General features: G+C 47.3%; 1 protein-coding gene across 3 annotated transcripts in view; it reads left to right on the top strand.

Annotated features, from left to right (window-relative positions):
* The window catches only part of PAPOLG (poly(A) polymerase gamma), a 1009150-nt gene that overhangs the window by 155136 nt on the left and 833747 nt on the right, over positions 1-20267 (top strand). The window lies entirely within an intron of this gene.

Genomic DNA, 20267 nt, shown 5'->3' with positions numbered 1-20267 from the left:
CCTGTTTACTCCTTTTTTTTCTGCTATCAAACAGTCAAGTGTGCAACAAGGTCCATGCCATATAATGCTATGCTGTAACACTGTTTGTACAAAACCAATAAAAATAAGTTTGGAAAAAAAGGGGGGCACACTACCACTATCATACACCTATATCCATTACATACTTGTAGCATGTAAACATAATCAATTTGTAAATGCGGAAAAGGACCATGTGGTCGAGGAATCACTCCTCTGATTGTTAGCAGCGTGTGTCCAGTAGTAAACTTTTGACATGCAATCCAATTTACTACATAAAAAGCAACGGGTTTGTTCGGTACGAACCAGTCCTCCGTAGTGGTTGCTGTGAGGCTCTCCCTGGTTGCATGCGCACGGTAGTGTAGCTGTTCCAACACCACCCTTAAGGCTACAGGCATCGCTAGTTTACCAGTGCTGTCTTGCCACCACAATGCTTCAGAAGGGGATAGAGCACACCCCTCTGTGTCCAGTTTTTTTCTTCCTGTGGAGCTCCACCTTGAATTTCCATCAATTGCGTTCTTGACAAATGATTAAACCCTTCATTCAAAACCATAATTATAACCATTCTTTCTTTCTCATCGGGAGTATCAAAACTAAAAATATCAGATGAATAGTCGGTTCTCTTGGTATGTGCTGTGAACTGAACTATTACAATGGCTACTGGGAGTTGTAGTGCCTTGATAAGCCTGTCCAATAATCCATGTTGCACTGGAGTGCCGTCCGCTCGGAGGTAGCCCCTCCTTTTCTAACACGCTGGTCCTGCGTGCACAGTTGTCACGTAGGCGGAGTTAATGTACACCGTCAGTTCCTGCCGTGTGATTCTCGAGCACGACAATAAGCACCACCAATTCTGCAGCCTGTGCTGAAAAATGAGACTGGAGTCTCACACTTGCTCCAACTTCAAATTCCTTGTTGGCTTTGTGTTTCATCACAGCTGCACCTGAATGCCTTTCCATCAGTTTTCGAAGACCCATCAATAAAGAGTCTGCCTGCTGCTAAAGCATTCTCTTTTACACTCCGGATCACATAAAATTCCTCGTAGTTAGAGCAATCATGCACTTGCTTATCTGCTGCCAATGGTTCGGCTGCAAATGTGGCAGGATTCACTATTTCACACCAGACTATTTTGATCGCTGGATTCGATTTGACCACCTCGTAAGCAGATGCCCTTTGCGATGTCGTACCCTTGGGCTTCTCCGAAACAGCAAACAAAGCATGCTCAACAAATAGTCATGGAACACCCCATCACTATGCTTGCAGATTTCTCACTAGCGAACGTGGCTGCTGCCAGCAATTGTTCACAAGGGAAGTGACCCCTCATAACGGTCGAAAATCCTACTATAATATGCTAAGGTTTTGTACCTATGTGGTTCTCTGCGTGAGTACTGCTGTTATAACTGGTGCATTCTTGTGCGAGAATAAATTAAATTCCTCAGAATAATTAGGAATCCCTAAAACTGGAGCTGTGCAAATTGCTTTTCAATTCATCAATCCCTTCCGCCATCTCCTCAGTCCATTCAATTTTGTCTTTATTCACCTGTGCTTTCTTCAGAGCCTGCAAGAGGTCTCGTTTATGTTAATGTTATGCTAATTAAACTTATTAGTGTACGGTCGACCAAGGGCGGCATGGCGCTGGAGAAGAGGCAGTATCCAGGAGAAGGAAAGTTAACCAAACAAATGTTTTCAGCGATTTCTGAAAACCCAGTGATTTGAAGGTTTTCATGGCCAACGGCAGACTATTCCACAGTTGTGCTGAGACAACTGAAAAATCCCGACCTATGATGCGAGCGCGGCAGGACAGGACTACAAGACCAGCAGCCGCCGATCTTGGAGGCCGCGTGGGGCAGTAGCGATAATAAATAATGCGCTGTTTGACAGGTAGCCATTGGAGGAAGCTAAAAACCAGGGACATGTGAGCTCCATCGGGAGAACCAGTAACCACCCGGGCAGCCATGTTCTGAAGCCGCTGGACTAAGCCTTTAGGTTGGGCCAGGTATAAAGAATTACAATAGTCCGGCCGACTTGGCGCTAAAGCTGCCACTACTGGAGGCTGAAGATGAGAAGGAATAAACGGCAAGACCTGCTTTAGGACTTGTGGAAGTGGGCCAACTGACAGACCGCCGCCACCTGTGAGTCCATCGAGAGGAATGTGGACATCACAGCACCTAGGTTCTTCACCTTCTCAGTAGGAACCAGAAGAGTACGGAGAGAAGGCGGCCAGAAAGAGGACGCCCAGAGTGAAGAATTGGGGGGAGAACCCACGAGCAGCACCTCTGTCCTGTCTCCATTCAGCTTCAGCCAATTGTGGTTCATCTATGCCCCACAGCAGTTGGGCACAGAGACCGGTATGACAATGCATCTGCCTGATCCCAGGCTAGACGGATCAGGATCTGTGTCGTTGGCATGCCATAGGAGTGGATGAGACACACGAGGCCAGATGCAAATGTTGAAGAGAATAGGAAACAAGGCTGATCCCTGGGGGGACACCAAAGCAGAGGGGGGGAAAAAAGCCCAGAAAGAAAAGGGAGGGAGAGAATTTGGGGTCTATTGGCAAGGAACGTGGCAAACCAAGTCAGCACCTGGCCTGAGATGATGACCTGGGCCAGGCGGGTGAGCAGGATGGGGTGGTCTGCAGTGTCAAATTCTGCTGAAGGATCCAAAAGGATTAGGGCCCCAACCCCTCCAGCATAAACCAGCCTAGCCATATCATCTTGGACAGAGACCCGGACCTGCTCAGTCCTGGCCTAAAACCAGATTGAGCAGGGTCGAAAAGGTCAGTGGATTACATAAAAGCAGAGGGCAGGGGGAGACCAGTGACTCAAGTTTCATAAAGAATTGTAGCAGTGAGATGGGATGGTAGTTGGAGGGTAGCATAGGATCAAGTGAAGGCTTTTAAGAGGAATGACAGTAGCAGCCTTAAACGCTGGGGGAATAATCCCTGATTGACAATTGACTGCCTCTGTGATTTCACACAGCAGCCCAGGACATATATCCTTCATCACAACAAGAGGGATAGTGTCAGAAGGAGCCCCTGACTTAATGTTGTATAGCGGTAAGTACTGCATCTTTGGTTAAAAAGAGGGAAGGATGACCAGGCTTCCGAAGCTGACAGCCTTATAGAAGCAGACATGTCAGAAGCAGGGGTAGATTTAAGTGTAGAAGTCGTAGCCCGTGCGTGCAATGTGGTTGCGTATAGTCTCAATTTTAGTAGTAAAGTCTTGCGCCGGAGACCTTGTGTAGGGCTAACAGAGGGCGTGAGTTAAGCATCAGTGGAGAGAGATCTCACCACCGAGAAAAGGATCTTAGTCAGACCAAGCGCAGACTCAATTTTCTGGCCATAAAATGCCCTCTTACCTGCCACAATAGCAGCAGCATAAGAGGTGGCACAGATTTTATAGAGAAGTCTAAGGTTAGGGTGAGACGCTATCAACCACTTTCATTCAGCCTGGCGCAGCGAGAGGCGGTGCGCTTCGAGAGTCTCAAAAAACCAAGGTTCTGTGGGCAGTCTGTGGTTGAATAAGCCTAAGAGGAGCTACATAATCGACTGCCTCGAGCAGAAACTGAGAGCCCAGATAGGGTAGTTATTGTTACATTACTACATTTTTCTTTAACCAGTGAAACGACAGCCAATAAATCAGCTGAGCGCCAACACCATCTTTTTGGAGGAGGCACTCTTTGCTGCACTTTTGATCATTATTTAGTGCGTTAAAAAAGGTCTGACCAGAGTACTGGTACAGCTGGATATGAAGTCACAAGAGCTGAAAACCAAATCCAGAGTGTTGCCCAGTTTATGGGTTGGTCCTGAGACCATTTGGGCAAGTCCTAGATCGCCTAAGCTCTCGAAGAAATTGAGAGCAGGTCTTCAAGGGAGATTGAATTTCAGATGTAAATCACCCAAGATTATAAGGCGAGTGAACCGTGCAAGATCAGACACCATGTCCGCGAGGGGCTCAAGCAGCCCAGTATTAGGAGCTAGGGGGTCGATAAATCACCAAGAAATGACGACATATGAAACCAGGAGAGAAAACACAGCTGAGCAACGCCTCCAAGGCAAGTGAGTTCTCAAGCCTGGACATCATTAAGGAGGACTTACAAATCCCTGACGCCACCTCCCATTTGGGTAGACTGTCTGCATGAATGATTCCATAGTCAACTGGAATTGCTTGGACCAGGGCTGGGGCCGACCCTGCTTAAAGCCAGGTCTCAAACAATAACACTGGCTGGCGGTCCACCAATCATTGGTGGATGTCAGTCACATGTGCTGGTAATGAGCTAGTATTGAGGAGCAGCGATGGTATGTCAAGTGTCTTTAAAGGCTGCGTAAAAGATATTTGTGGATCAGTTGACAAGCACTTAGCAGAGTGAGCCTGCCACCCTGCCGGCAACTGAGTAAGGGAAGTGGCAAGCGCGAGTGTTTCATTTTGGGTAAAGTGCATGACCCCCTGCCGCCCTGCCTTAGCACAGACGGGCTTGCCTTAGGCACGCCTTTGGTGCTCTGATGGCACGCCTTTGGTGCTCTGATGGCACGCCTGTCCACTGCATGGGCAAGTACATCGGCACATTTATTGTCGAGAAAGAAGCTTCAAGTGAGGCAAGGAAACGGCCACTAGGAAGTAAAGAGCGGACTAGCAGTCCATCAAACTCGTGTATGGACTATAATCTGATACCCATGCTCTCACATAATTACGGTATCAGGTAATAATATCGCCATATATATGGTCGCCGTAAATATCATCGCCGGGAAAATGTTGTGGCAATATTATTTGGGTGACCATATATATGGCGACGGGGGCAAAAACAAATATTTTTTTAAAAAGAAAAAAAGGTTTGGGGGTTGCGGGGGTGTCCCCTGCATGTCCCATGCAATAATGTCGCCACAAAAAACGACCATTTTTCGGCAAGATTTTTGCATGACGAGATTTTTGTGGCAACATTATTACATGGAACCATAATTACATAGTCTCAAACTGTTGCATTTACTTGTGTGTGTGGTTTTGACGTTTTCATAATTGCCATAATCATAATCAGCTCTTTCAGGTGTAACTTTCTTTCCTTCATGTGAAATTAACTTACCTATGTATAACGCCTCTTCCTGGCAATATTCAATTTCTCCTTATCCGCTTGGTATCCTTTGTCTGCTAGAATAATCATTAACTGAATAGTCTTGTCTGCACTCCTATGTTGTGCTACAAACAAATATCTACGTACTGCAGCACAAAACTTGGTAAATCAATATTGCTTGGGTCCATCTGCAGGACCCTATTAAAGATTGATGCAGACTCGCAGTACCCCTGGGGCAAACATGTGCTTTTCAGTTTAGTCTTACAGAACGTAAATGACTAAGTTGTTGAATCCGTGTCCAATGGGATTGAGAAAAATGCATTTTTTAAGTCCAGCACTGTAATATCGTGCCTCTGGGAAATACTGCATAAAATTGTTGCAGGATTTGGAACCAGAGGAAACTCTGCCTCTACAATCTGTTTAATCTGTCTCATGTCGTGAATTAAACACCATGACCCATCTTTTGAGATTTTTTTTTTGACGTCACCAAGATGCCCAGTCTTAAATGCTCAATCTGCCTCTCGAGATATCAGATACTGCCTTGCTCAAGGTAAAATTGCTCCTGGTTTCAACTTGATCTTAACTTCTCCCACCCACTTCAACAGGCCTACATCATATGGGCCTGTAGTCCATGAAGAGGTTGGCACCTTTTCCATGTCTTCATCAGAAAATGCATAATGCTGTGGAATTTCTTTCTATCCTTATCCAATAAGTAATGCTCATTTCGAACACCACTTAATTATCTGACGGGTCGTCTTTAAACATGTCCTTGTGAGTGACGTCAGTCAATCTGTACCCTTCCCCAATGGCAATCGCTGGTCTCCATGGCGTGCCCTCATCAAATCCTTCAAGCATGGCCAATTCCACTCGCACTATGGCTGCCTGCAATTCTAGGGAGAAAACCTGTCCTGCCCCCCTCTTCTTCCATCTGCTGCCTGAAAAATAATTTGTCAGGTATTCTCATGTTGCCCACTAAACCAGGTAGCCACGTTAACAAAATGCATACCCCGTAGTGAAAAACGTCCAGCTCTAATGGTGTTCATTGCAGAGCTATTTGTCCTGTAAATGCCATGATAAATTTGCTCTCATTTGTATTCCTGGTGTGGAGCACACTATAGGAAATCGTCATTTAGCTGCATCATCAAATATCGGCCCAAAATATTAACTGGTGTCTGTCTTGAATACAACATTGGGACAGACGTATCACTCTCCTATAGACTAGTAATTTCTCAGTGAAACGAACTGTACTTGTAGCTCCAGCACACCCTTGTGCATTCATAGCATTTCATGATAACGGAAATGTTCCCTCTTGTATACATGAGCGAGTTGCCCCAGTATCTATTAAAGAAAGGATTTGCCTCCTATGGTAATATCAACCCATGGTTCCTCTTGAGGATTTGACGTCCCCGATAGAACTGAACAAATCAAGTCATCCTGTGAGCTGTCCTATTGTGGGTACCTACTTATTCCCGTGCCTGTAAAAGGATTCCCTCCTGCGACTGACACCCCCTACTCTAGGAGTCGATAACTGTCCTGTGTTTGCACTCTGCTGTAGCTGCATGGGTGCGTGATGTGACTGCCCTTGCAGCGGATTCCTTGGTACTTGCTGTGGTTGTAAAGACTGTTGTGTTTGCAGTAGTTGTGCTTTATAAACTGTCTGATCTTGGGGGTGAACACATCCCTACTTTGTGAGCTATATTCTGAAGGATAAGCTGTCCTCTTCCCCCACCCCCCACCCCCGGGCCTCCCTCTTGAGAATTGCCCATTTTACACATACCCTTGGCTACCACATGTTCGCAACATGCCCCGTCATTCCACATGTCCAACACACAGGAGGGAGTCTTCTAGTCTACCCTCCATGCATGCTTTGATTATCATTCTACACATTATGAAAAGCACCTTGGTTGCTCTGGAAGCTTCCTTGATTATTTTGAAAGTCTACTTCCCCTGAAACCTGTTCCACTGCCTCTCAGCATAAACTTGTTCCCTCCTTGATCCGATTGACGTTGATTGTTTGCTTGTGACATACCCGCTGCTTGCTTTGTTCCCAACCCCTCTCCACTTGTCAGTACTGCTCCTTCTATAGCGTACTTTGACAATTTCTTCTGAATACACTTGGCTTCCTCCAGTTTTCTAGCATCTTCCCTCTTCCGATTTTTCTCTTGCAACAATCTGCAATGGTCCACTGTATTTCTGCCCATGGCTTCGCTTCCATCCCCACTAGTTTCTTGACCTACCTCTATACCTGCTCTGGCAGTCCCTGACACAAAATGATAGAATATAGGTATTGATTTCCCCCAAGGCTTTTGTTTCCAAAGCCCACCGTTCCTGAACATTTTGAATGTTAGAAAGCGGATCTTCGGCTTTCATCTTACATGCCATAATTGCACCTATCTTGCGTAACAGGTTATTTTACTCTAATCCCGTTCCAGACTGCTGCTCTGCAATTTAACGGTGCTCCATCATGCCCTGTATTCTGTGCTGTGACACTATGCTGCCCTCATCCAAATGTCAGCCCTTTCCCCCAAGGACTTTTTATTTATTTTGGATCTGTATAGCACACTACAACCCTTGGGCAACAAGGCGCTGAAAGAAGACTGAAAGTAGGCTCTCTTCAGGGTTACATGTGAGCAGCCCCAGTTAGATGCAATTGCTTAGTTACAGTACATGGTATGAAAGCGACAGAGGGCATGGAACACAAAACAGGCTAGAATTAGAAGCTGTCAAACAAAGAGGCTGGTTTTTATTGCCTTATGGAAGGATAGCTGCTAAAAGACCCTTACTGTCTCCTATGGCTAAAGTATTTCCTCATTTTTTCCAATTCTTAAATTCATTTCCCACCCCCGCCGTTAAGCTGTGAAGTTTACATCTTAAATTGTCTTGATCCATCTGGGGCCAAGGGATATACTGTGGTCTGACCCCTCCTTTCTCTAATAAAGGGAATTGCGAAATCCTAAACTTTCTCCCCTTCTCTGTCTCCCCCATAGTAGGGACAATGGTTCCTAATCACCTTCCTGGTCTGCTCACATATGGTGGCGATTCCCCCCTATCACTATGAGGTCCCCTTTTAGGTCGCTCTGGGTATGCCATAGGCTCTGGGGTCCTTTCTTTAGGTTGGTTTAAGTCTGACCATATTACTTATCTTCCTGGAAGCGTCCCACAGGACCGCATACACCAACACCCTCACGAAAGGTTTCCCTGTCTTCGTCTGACATATCTTGTTCCCAACTGGTATGGCTATCATCTTTCTCTTCGGTTAAGAGTCAGCCTCTCCTCCATACGTCGTGACTGGGCAATTTCAAATCTATCTTTCCCTCGGTTCCTCAATTCACTTTTTTTTTTCCTAACCTCCTGATAGGCAATATCAGAGACAGAATCGATAAAGCTCATCTCAAAATTCTCCTCTAGGTTACCATGGAGAGTCCTGGCATAGTTTCTTGAGATGGGAGAAACCCCTGTCTTCCCATAATACTACTGGACTTGGTTCCATTAGCTCTTTCTCAGTGCAATCAATATTGTGTGCCCTCTTCTCTTTCGTGCCATTTCCTCATCAAATGCCCTTTGTTTCTTTGCTTCCTCTCTAACCCTTTCTTCCTGTCTTTTCGCTTCTCTCCTTTCATTTGCCCTACGCACCTTTGTCTCTTCTTTGCATTCTTTTATCTCAACTTCTGTTCTTCCTCCTTCTCCTTTCTAACCTCTCGTTCTTCGATTGCTCTGTCTATTGTCATGTCGTCTTTGCTCTTACTTTCTTAACTGTTCTTCCTGATACACCTGTTCTCGTCATTGTCTACTTTCTTTTGTACTTATCGTCTTGCAATAGTTTCGCTCGCTGTCTTTTTTTTCATTCTGCTCATATTGATCTTCTCCTTGCCTCACTTCCTCGTTCAGAAGGGGTTGAGACATGGAGGAAGGCCAGCCAGAGAGAAGGGAAGAAGGTGGGAGCAGGGACCCCAATGGGAAGGATCTCCGTTTTACTGACATTAAGGCAGAGATCATTGGAAGTGCACCAGGCCTGGATGGCAGATAGGCAGTCGGGGATGAAGGAAGGTGCAAGAGGGTCATCAGTAAGTTTGAAAAAGGGAGGAGTTGAGGAGTGCCAGCTGAGTAAGGTAGATGATAAAGAGCCAAGGGGCGAGGACAGAGCCCTGGGGGACACCACATAAGAATGAAGTAGAAGAGCAGGTGTCCAGGATGACTTGGGAGGAGCAGTCAGTTAGGAAGGAGATCAGCCGGTCCACTGCCCGTTCCGAGATACCAAGGGTATCATGGAACCTTTGTAGGAGGATGGAGTGGTTGATCGTGTCAAAGGCAGAGGGGAGCTCAAGTAAAATAAGGACAACTGGGGAGTTGGAATAGAGGGATGTGAACAGTTCTTCACGGGAACCGAAGAGTAGTTTCTGTGCCTCTGGATGCTTGGAATCCAGATTAACGGGTGTGAAGACAACCAACAAGTTAATTGTGAAAGTGGGTGCAAGGCCAACTTCTCCAGCAGTTACCCTCCCCCCCAGGAAGGGGGTGATGGAGATAGGGTAGTAGTTGGCTGGACCGGTAGGGTCTGCTGCAGGTTTTTTAAGTAGTGTGCGTAAGGGGGTGCTTGAGGGAGGAGGAGAAAGTACCAGTGGCAAGAGTGATTGCAGAGGTCGGCGAGTGAGGGGACAAAGGAGCCAATGTTGTCCTTGATGGTTCTGGATGAGCAAGGAGAAACCTGTTTGGTTGAGACCTTCATGGAGCGGACAACTGGTGACTTCAGCTGTGACGGGGGTGAGGGGGACGTATGAGATGGCCCAAGGGAGGCAAGATGGTGTGAGAAGGGTTGGGAGGGTAAGTAACAAGGCTGTTAAGGATATCCTGAGTTTTGATGGAGAAATGAGTGGCCAGTGCGTTGCACAGGGCATGGGCGGGAAGAGGGGAGGAGACTACAGAAGGGTTGGCTAGGTCCCTGCAGATGTTGAAAAGTTCAAGCGTGGTGTTGGGTACACCAGAAACCTGTGCCTGAATGTGGGCCCTTTTCTTGGCACAGATGGAGAGTCTGTATTGCCTATGGAGCAGGCCAGTTTGTCAGAGGGTGAGCCTGAGGTTTGCCACTTCCGTTCCGCCGCTCTGCACTTTCGTTTCAGGGCTGCAAGATCAGAGTCGTACCAGGTGTTACCAGGTGTTACGCTTGGAGGCAGGTTTCAGGCGGATCCTCATGACTGGGGCAAGAATATTTGGTAATGGACAGATGGAAATTGCTGAGCAGCGTCAATTGCAGTCTGAGTTAGGGGGAGCAACAGGTGTAAAAGTGGTATTGAAGGCAGCAGCTGACACTCGTTTCATCGGATGGATGTTGTGAATGATGTTGGCAGAGCTTTGGGGGGGGTGCGAAAGCGACCCAGGTTGGAGGAGGGAAGAGTAGTCTGACCAAGAGGGGTGACCAGAGGAGATGAGGGGAGGTCAGAGTGAATGAGGGCAGCCAGTGTGTGTCCATCGGAGTGGGTTGGACAAGAGGGGCGAATGGAGAGTGATAGAGAGGTGCAGAGATCAGCAGATTGGAAGAGGTTGAAAGTAAGGAGGAGCAGAAATCTGCCCATTCAGAGAAACGGAGAGGTAGTGCCTGGAGGCCAGTAAATGGTAGCAATGGTCACGTAGGGAAGGCCTGGAGGAAAGGCCTACTTCCCTCTCGGCAGCTCCGCTTCGAGGGATCGCTCGGCGACCCAGGATATTCCTACCGCAGACCAGAACTCACTCCTCTGACGATCAGCTGATTCCAGGATTCGAACCTGCGTGTTCACGAGACTTCGTCTGACGAGGAGCCCCTTAGATGGATGCCGCTGTGTTCTCCATGGCAACCGTAACACCACAAGCCATGTGTCCGTATTGGGCCCAACACCTCACTCTGCCCTTCCATCTGCTTTAAATGGAGAGGTTGCGAGGCAAAGCCGCGTAGGGAAGGCCTGGATGAAAGGCCTGCTTCCCTCTCTGCTGCTCAACAGTGTCAGATGGACCCCGCTACCAACCGCCATTCCACCAGCTGCTGCTCCAATACACCAAGGTGAGCGATCCTACACACGCCCCTTTCAAATTGGCCTGCCCGATCTAAGCTGTCCGCCTTCCACCCACGTCAGGTGTGCACGCTTACGAGCCCGCACATACCCATAACACTCCATGCTCCCAATCCCTCCCAACATACCCGCTATGTCGGGTACAGGACTCAAGGGAGGCACAACAGACCTCATGACCTGCACCAGTATGCTCGCAAACCGCTACAACAGCGGATCTCAAGCTGCACGACGCCCGTGGCAAAGCCACTACCATTGTGTGCACTTGCACACCCTGTAAATTATGCCCTCATCATATCGATAATTTACCTACAAGTATCTACAAAAACCACGCCCTCTGTAATCAAACCCTTCCAAATGAACTTCACTGCAGATACATGTATGCCTCATCATGACGCCCATATTGTGCAAACCTAGCAGGTAAATGCTGCAGAATTCCCTAATGTTGATGCTGCCTGCAATGTAAATGCCCCCTTTGTGCCTAATGTGGCTACTGGCTGCAATGCATATGTGCCCCACCATACAACCCCTGCTGTGCCAGGTGCCATAGATGTAACCACTGCTCCTTACCATCAATGCTCAACATCACAGGTATGCCCCATGCCACCTCTGATCCCAATGTTGACTTCTCTAAAGATGCAACCACCTCTACCCCTAAGAAGTGTGCGAGTCCACACCTTGGATGTGCCTTGGTCAATTCCCTCTCAATTAATGCCCACGCTCTCGACATCAATGACCTATCATTACCCATGACCTGGACCTCCTATTCATTACCGAATCATGGCTACACGAAGCCTCAGGTCCTGCGCGATCACCGGCACTACCCTCTGGCTACTCCATTATCAGACCAGACCGACTTACCAAGGGTGGAGGAGTAGCCCTGATAGCAAGAGTCACCATCAGAAAGACTGATAAGGTCATAGACAATAACAGTTACCTCCATGCTAAAATCAATATCTCTCATAACTGCACCATCTAAGTGCATCTGGTCTACCGACCACCTGGACCAGCAGGTGACTTCCAAGCAGCCCTTACGCGCCTCCTATCTGATAACCTAAAGAAATCATCAAAGGCCATATTACTAGGAGACGTCAACCTAGGCCTCAACGACAATGACCCTGCAGCCAAAGCACTCAATATCACACTTTATACCCTAAGATTCAGCAACACCGTTACTAGTCCTACTCACAACCAGGGTCAGTGCCTTGACGATCGCCCAACACAACTGCCCTCTCATAATCGTCGCCAACTCAACGACCCCTTGGTCTGACCACCACATTATACACTTTGGCATCCCCACTGCCAGAAACAAACATATCCCAGCGCCACACATGCCACGTACCCTCACCAGAAGATCTAGGCAACTCACTAAAGAAAATATCATGCCCTACCTATCAGGACCCGCCTTCAGACCCCCGTTCTCAACTGATCCAGAAATCCTGGCTCTCTCCTACAACAAAGCCATCAAGGCAGCAGTTGAAGATATAGCACTACTAAAACTATGTAAAGCCAAACCTACAGGACACACCAATGCTTGGTTTACCATTGACCTCTTGGCACAGAGAACCAAGAAATGTGCAGCCCTAACACTCTGGCAATCCACCCAAACCAGTAAAGCAAAACTTGACTTCAAAGGTATTGCTAAAGAATACAAACAAGCCATCATTAGAGCTGTAGCCACCTCCTTTGAAACCAGAACCCAAGAAGCGCAATCCCACACCAAAGATACTCTCCATCTTTAGGGACCTAGAAACCCCCACACCACAGAACTTTAGCAAAGACAAAACCTGGTGTGAAGGAATCCAATCAGCCATGCTTAACAAAACACACTCCAAACCAAAATTGAATCATCCAGACAAACTTTGAAGACCACGCCATACCCACCCGACACTTGCACCACCACCACCCAGGGACCCTGCACTCCCTTCTCCAAAATTGAAGAAAGGGACATGATTATCATGAAATCCATTAAGCCATCCAAGTGCAAAGGAGACACATGCCCTGCCAGTATCAAAGAATGCGCCAGCCCACTCGCACCTTTACTTACAGCTTTTATGAATGCCTAATTTGCCACTGGCAAAGTCACCACCTGCCTCAAAGAGACATAGGTACGCCAATTTATAAAAAAACGACTCTGGACCATCCTCTCCCAATAACTACAGGCCCATCACCACGGTGCCCTTTCTGCTCAAAATACTAGACAAAGCAGCATACCTCCAGGTGCAAAAATGCATTGAAGACAAACTCCTTGGATTGCGCCAATCAGGTTTTCGCCCAGGACATGGGATAGAAACCACATTACTGGACCAAAAAAAAAAGATGGATGAGGCTAGGGACGCCGGCAAACCGGCTCTACTCCTCCTAGATCTCTCACCAGCATTTGACCTTGTTGATCACAAGGTCTTATGCCACCACCTAATCACCACAGCCAAATTCTTACCAGAAGCCACCGCATGGATATCATCCTTCCTGCAAGGTAGAACCATGGAAGTCTTCTCGGACTCTGCCTTGGCCTCACCCACCATCATTCTGTGTGGTGTACCACAAGGGTCCTGCATCTCGCCCACCCGCTACAATATTTGTATGCACCCCCTCTTCATTCTAGACGCGCTGGGTATCTCGTATACTAATTACGCCGACAATACCCAGATCCTCCTTACCCTAACGGGAGATTATGACATAGACTCCATGACCCTAAATGACATCTACAACACAATCCAAGCCTGGATGGCTGTACATGGACTATGCCTGAACTGAAAAAACAGAGCTACTCCTAGTTGGCACCAACAAAACACTCAGGAACCTCGACCCGAAGTTCAGCCACTTCAGCCTCGACAATGTCAGAATCCCAGTTGCCAGCGCAGTAAAAACTCTGGGAGTTTACCTTGCCTCAACTATCGATGACCAGACATGTCGATGCCATTGCTTCTGTGCAGGCTACCACACTAGACGTATGATAGCAGCCAGACCATTCCTATCCAAAGAAAAATCCATTATCATTGCACAAGCCATTACTGGCTCAAGATTGGACTATTGTAATATCCGCTTCTTAGGAACCTCCATAAAGAAGTGGCTAAACTACAGGTCATTCAAAATAATGCCCTACGTGCAGCCTTAGGCATCTCTAAAAGACGGCACATCACAGCTGCAAGGAAAGAAGCACACTGGCTTCCGATCAGTCATTTTCAAAGCCCTTGCTCTGACACATGTATTCCCCAAACCTCTCCCACCTACCTCTCTGAAAGAGTCCACCACATCCTCACAACCAGCTTACTAGAACACCTTATGAACATGCTCACAGTGCCCAAATTTAAGGGGGCTCAAGCTGGTGGCACCAGCTTCCCATACCTAGCAGCTACGCAATGGAGCGCCTTGCCACCCACACTTCGAGGTGAAAGCTCACACCTAGCTTTCAGAAAAGATGCCAAAACACTACTTTTCACCTAAACACGTCACACCTCAGCTACCCAACTTACACGTGGCTAAATGCATAATGTAATGTACTGTTCCTGTAACTACAAGTAACAGCGCTGCGATGCCTAGGGGCTGCCTTGTGCGCTATAGAAATGTAAAAATAAATAAATGGTCAAGGTGAAGAAGGGAGAGATGACCAATTTGCAAACCAGGCTCTGAAAGGAGTAGAGCTCAGTGGTTAACATGGAAAAAGGAACCCACTCAGGGAAGATTAAGGCAACCCCACTGCTAGCATGGTAAGGTCGAGGATCGGAAATTATCTTGAAGCCGTCCGGTAGGAGGAGTCCAAAACAGTGACTGGGCTGGCATTGAACCATGTCTTGGTAAGAGCGATAATGGCGTCAGTGTCTTTGAGAAGGAGGTAGATGTCAGTGTTTGTTGGCTGAGCGGGGCGTTGAGTCGCCTGGTGTAGAAGGTCACTGCCTTTAAAGGTTTAGGGTAGAGAACAGGGGTGTGGTACACCAGGTGGGGGGGACGGAGGTACAGTGGTAGGGGAGCAGCAGGAGAAGGAAGAAAGTTAATGAGGGTCTGCAGGATCTGGTCAAAGAGGTTGGCTTGAGGACCCTGAACCAGGATAATGCCAGTGTGGTAGACATTAATGATGCAGTGTGATGAGAAGTCCGCCAAGAGGACTTCCCACTTGGTGCCCCCATTAATGAGAGAGGATGTGAAAGGTGAGAGTAGAGATGAGAAGTCAATGGGATTGGAGAGGGGGCAGAGAAAAGGATATTGGTAAAGATCTCTCTGAAAGATATGCTGGTGTAGGTGTCTGCAATGGGAAAGCCAGAATTTGCCCAGTATGTATTTTGTTTGCTTTTTTCATGCAGACTTCGTGAGAGACGGAGGGTAGGCAATAGTGTAGCAGTTAGAGAAGATAGGAGAGGTAAAGGGTAAATGAGAGAAGGAAAGGAGGGGCGTTGCACTGCACAGTTGTAAATGGCGCGTTATAAATGCCATATATCAGTCCTGGCACTTATTCCAAGGCGGCCTAGTAGTTAGAGGGCAAACGTACACATGCAGAGCAATAGGTGGGGTGAAGGGTTCAATTTTAAAAGGATCCCAATGCAGTGTACAAAATGGAAGCAAGATGAAGGCACATCTACCTAGATAACATTTTATTTTAAATGGAACACAAATGAATGCAGTGCACAAGATGGATGCACGGTGGAAAAAGGAATGCCTTATCCACGTTGGTTGTGGGATGTCTTGCCCTCCCATCTCCAGTCTGTTGGTCGGTCCCCTTACTGTATCCCATTGCTAGAGGGGTCCCCATTGGTTCCAATGGTACCCCGCCCCTGTTTGCAGGCTTCGCAAAGCTTAAAGGGTACACTGGCTGGCTGGAGACCCTAAGATTTTCCTGCCTGCTAGGGTCTGTTCAGCCTTCACTTGGTAGATCACCTTGAGCCCCCGCAGCGCTGCAATCTTATGCTGCCTTGCCTCCGGTCAGAGCCCCCTACTGGTTTCGCTGCACTGGACTGCAGGGAGGTCCTTTATGGGGAGGCGACCTACTGCTGCTGGTCTCCTTCTTCCCCAGGTTGATTACCACCTCACACCTGCCAGCTCAGCTAAATTCGAGAATCTTACCGGAGGGCCGTCCCCTTCGCTTACCCCCTCTCCTTACTGCCGGGGCTCTGGCAAAGAAATGCTGCGTCTGGCATTGCCAGACTCCTTCCTGCGCATCCACAGGACTCTGCCTGTGCTGCCTCGCCTCTGGTATTCGTCCCCTTCGTTCTGTTCTTCGTAGCTGGCAGGCGTTATGATGTAGGGACGTGGCCTCTTGCTGCTGCCTTCTTTCCTCCCCAGGATAGTGAACGCCTTGTGCTTGCCGGTACACCAAGTACAAGTTGTCTCGCCCCTGGGGCCCATCACCTTAGTTCTCCGCTTCTCTTTATTGCTTGGGGGCTCTGGCACCAAATTGTGGTCTCTGGCAAGCTCCATGGTGCAGACCATGGGCGTAGGACAATGGGGGGTGAGGGGGGTCATGGGGGGGACAAATCCCCCCCCCCCCCCAGAATGTTAATTGGGGGACATGATGGCGTTTACCCCCCCCCAGCCCCCCAGAATGTCTGTGTTGTGCACTGTGTCTCTGCAACTGTTTGCAATTGCATGCAGCATGTAAAAAAACTTCTGCAGACTTTGCACTGCTGAAAAGTGACTGCACTGCCAACACAAACCCTGATTCATGGAACTGTGTAAAGTGCATTTTTGGTGTGCAACGTCATTTTTGCAGTACAAAATGACTTTGCACTGCAAAAATACTTTGCACGGTTCCATGAATCAGGCTTTGGTTCGCCAGTGCAAGGTCACTTTTCAGCAGTGCAAACTTGCAAAGCCACTTTAAACCGTGCAAAAAATTCATTTGAGTCAGGGCCAAAAATGTGTCTTTACATGACATTGCTGACGATTCGGGATCGACACTTCCCTGCTGACACAAAACTCTGACTATCAGTGCAAAATGGCACATCCCCACCACTGTTTCTGCCACACCCAGGTAAACTAGCTATTCCTTGGACCCTATGTCATAGCTGTGAGAAATGAGTTTGGTATGGAATTTAAACCCAAAGACTGCCAGATAGCACACGAAACCCTGCTGAAGATTACGATGTATATCTGTATATGCTAAAGCTATTAACATGATAGAAAAGTGATTTGGGAACAACCAAACCATGACGTGCTGCACACAGGCAGGTTTTCCGAGGGCAGGAGCGGCAACACGTACTCTTCCACCCCAGTGTCTGCATGAAAACAAGATCAACTCATCAGTTTATCATTTTTAGATATTCTCAGATTACATGAAGTAATCATCGGACACCTTTGCCACAACATTTCAACTTTGTATTTATTGAAGGCTCCTTCTCAACACAACACTTGCATTGGTGTGTTTACAACCAGGCCTTTTCAGCTCCTGCAATTGTGCATCACAAACCAATGCTTTACTGGGTGCATGGTGTCATGAGAACATAGCTATTTATGTATGTATTGGGTATACCCCTTAAGTGTCAGGCTATTAAGCAAAAAGGACAAGCATACTCGTCATGGCGCTTAAGGGGCGCCTAGACAGAAAATGGTGTTTCAAGGCACCACAAGACAAAACAGGGGGCGGGGGACAGGGAAGAAAACATCATTGACAGTCCTCCTAGGCCTTGCTGTTAACAATATATCAGCTCGAAGCTGCTGGCTGACATCAGTGAGATAATAAGTCAGTAGCTCCTGACCCATATTCACATATCCTGATTCCTTCTCTTAAAATATCTCGGAGAAGCAACTGCACATGCACGTGGTTGGGCAACCAATAAGGCTCAAAATAGAGAAGTATCCAAAGCGACTTTAATTATAAATTCCGCTCAGCCTCATGGAGGCTCACCAGTCCGGAACCCACGGTCTTAAGGTCCCTTAATCACTGCTTACTCAGTTGAAGTTCTGTCCCATTCAGCCGCAGCATGTCCCAGAATGCTGCCAAAACCTGCTCGCCTCACCAGCCTACGCCAGCTCCCACAAATTGTAGGCACACAGCTGAGAAATAGATGTTGCGGCTGCCAATGCTCTATTAGTGTAATCAAAATGTCGTAACCAGGTTCATGATCAGCCACTTGATTTATAAGCACTGTGTCCTTCACTGAAGTCCTGGTAAAAACAAACATTGGCAAAGCCAGCAGGTTTGGCTTGTGAATAAGTATTATACATTTGCCAAGCACTGCTGTTAGATGCCCAGGTACTCGCGCCACAAGTGACTTTGCCGACACTAAAGCCCAAACTGTTGGCATTGCAAATGCTTGTTCTTTTTTAAATCAGTTATTCTAAAATCAATAGAAGATATTGTGAGTACGTGTACTCTTAGTGAAAGTAAGATGCAAGCACTTAGACGTGGGACTTCAAAAATAAGTTATTGACGGTAGAATAAACATCTGCAAAAACAGTCTTATAATAAAAGAAGCTTTATATATTGTGGAATAGGGGATGCAGGTTTAGGGGACCCCGAGGCTGAACAGGGCAGTTCCTGTATACGGGGATCCCTCCCAGCCCTACTTTACGTGATGCGAATGCAGGTTTTGGGTAATGGGTGGGCTGATGCATTCTGCTCACGGTTGTGGGCAACAAGAGGCATGCAGTGAAGGAAATTGCATTATCCTGGACCATGTGTTTTGGTTGGATTGAGCCCACTAGCACAGGAGCATAGATTGAAAACATCTGCAGTGGTTCAACTACTGCGGTTTGGTGCTCAGGCACCTCAAAGAGGAAGGGAACTTTTATTATGCGGGAGCGCAGCCTTTTGTCATTTTGTGGACATAGAATGCCTAATGAGTCCAGGACTCTTCATTTGACACCCTTCTAGGAAGGACTTGGAATGAGGGAGCCATTTGAGCTCAAGCAATGGCAAAAACACCTTCATACGCATTTGAGTGATGTCTCACATGCACTTTGACCACCTCCGGAAGGTTCCACACTGTACATCAAAAAAGCCCCTGCATGGCAAACCTCAACCTCCTATCCCATCAACCATAAATCCCAGGCTCCCATGACCTTGTGTGTAGATTGGTGCAATCAACTCACCATTTCATGGATCGCCTCCTCCTTGTCCATCACTTGGACTCGCCATTTGCACCACATCCATCAGGCAGCGATTAACACTTTCCACCACCCCATTACTTTGGGGAGGTACAGTGCTGTCCTCCTGTGTTTTATACAACATTGTCCAAGATACCTTTCCACCTCCTTAGTCACAACTGTGGACCCTTGTCACACTGCACTGGGTGGTTTGGGCTTTCACGGAAAGCACACGGAGCTCTCACTCCAACAGCCCACTGCATGCCCTGCTCCGCTATACAGAAGAGCGCTTTTTAACTTGATGCTTCTGCAGGCCTGGTGCCACACCCAATAGACACTGTGCCAGGTGAGGGGTTGCCTTCAGTCCTACCCCAATAGTTTGATACTAACTGCAGTACATGCTGTTAATGGCCTCTGATATTCACTAAGCCATCCTTGGAGCACAGACAGCCTGATTTTTAAAGAAAATGTTGTAACATTGGGTGTCTTAAGCCACCTCTCATATATTTACATTACACATTAGATTAAAGCACTCCTTTATGGGATATGGATTTTTGAACAAATGCTCATGATCATCGCTCACTACAAAATAATTTGCAGATCATTTTACTCTGGTTTGTGTCTGGAGCAAAGTCCCTGTTAAGACGGTTGTAAAGTTTGTGAGATTTGTGGACAAGGAATAGTGGGTCGACATCCAATCTTTTTGGGACTGGCTAGGCCATGAAGCCTTTTGACCTGGGAAGTGGTAACATGTTTACGTGAACTGAGCCTTTTGAAGTGAGACGCCAAATTGAATTTTATACTCTGAACTGCTTTTCTTTTTCTTTTCTTCCGTTTTCTTTGTTTCATACAGTGATTATATATGTAAGTTAATACTTTCTGCTATTTTAATTTGGTGAAAAGTCTAATTCTTTGACTAAAACACAATAAATAAAAAAAAGGCAGTCCTCAAGGTGTCGCCTGTCTCTCTCTATCCCCCCCCAATCCCCTCACCAGATTTTGTTTATCCTGCGTCCTTGGTGCAGACTACTTTTTGTCTTACGATGCAGGCCCCATTTTGGATCGTGGGTCCAAAAGCTCTCCTTACTGTGCACCTCACAGCAGAAAGGCCGAACATTAACCCTCAGCTCACCC

This window comes from Ambystoma mexicanum, chromosome 4q, assembly GCF_040938575.1.
Source record: "Ambystoma mexicanum isolate Mex_15411 chromosome 4q, UKY_AmexF1_1, whole genome shotgun sequence".
Classification (NCBI taxonomy): domain Eukaryota; kingdom Metazoa; phylum Chordata; class Amphibia; order Caudata; family Ambystomatidae; genus Ambystoma; species Ambystoma mexicanum.
The sequence above is the reverse complement of the archived record's forward strand: the minus strand, read 5'-3'. Positions and strand labels throughout refer to the sequence as shown.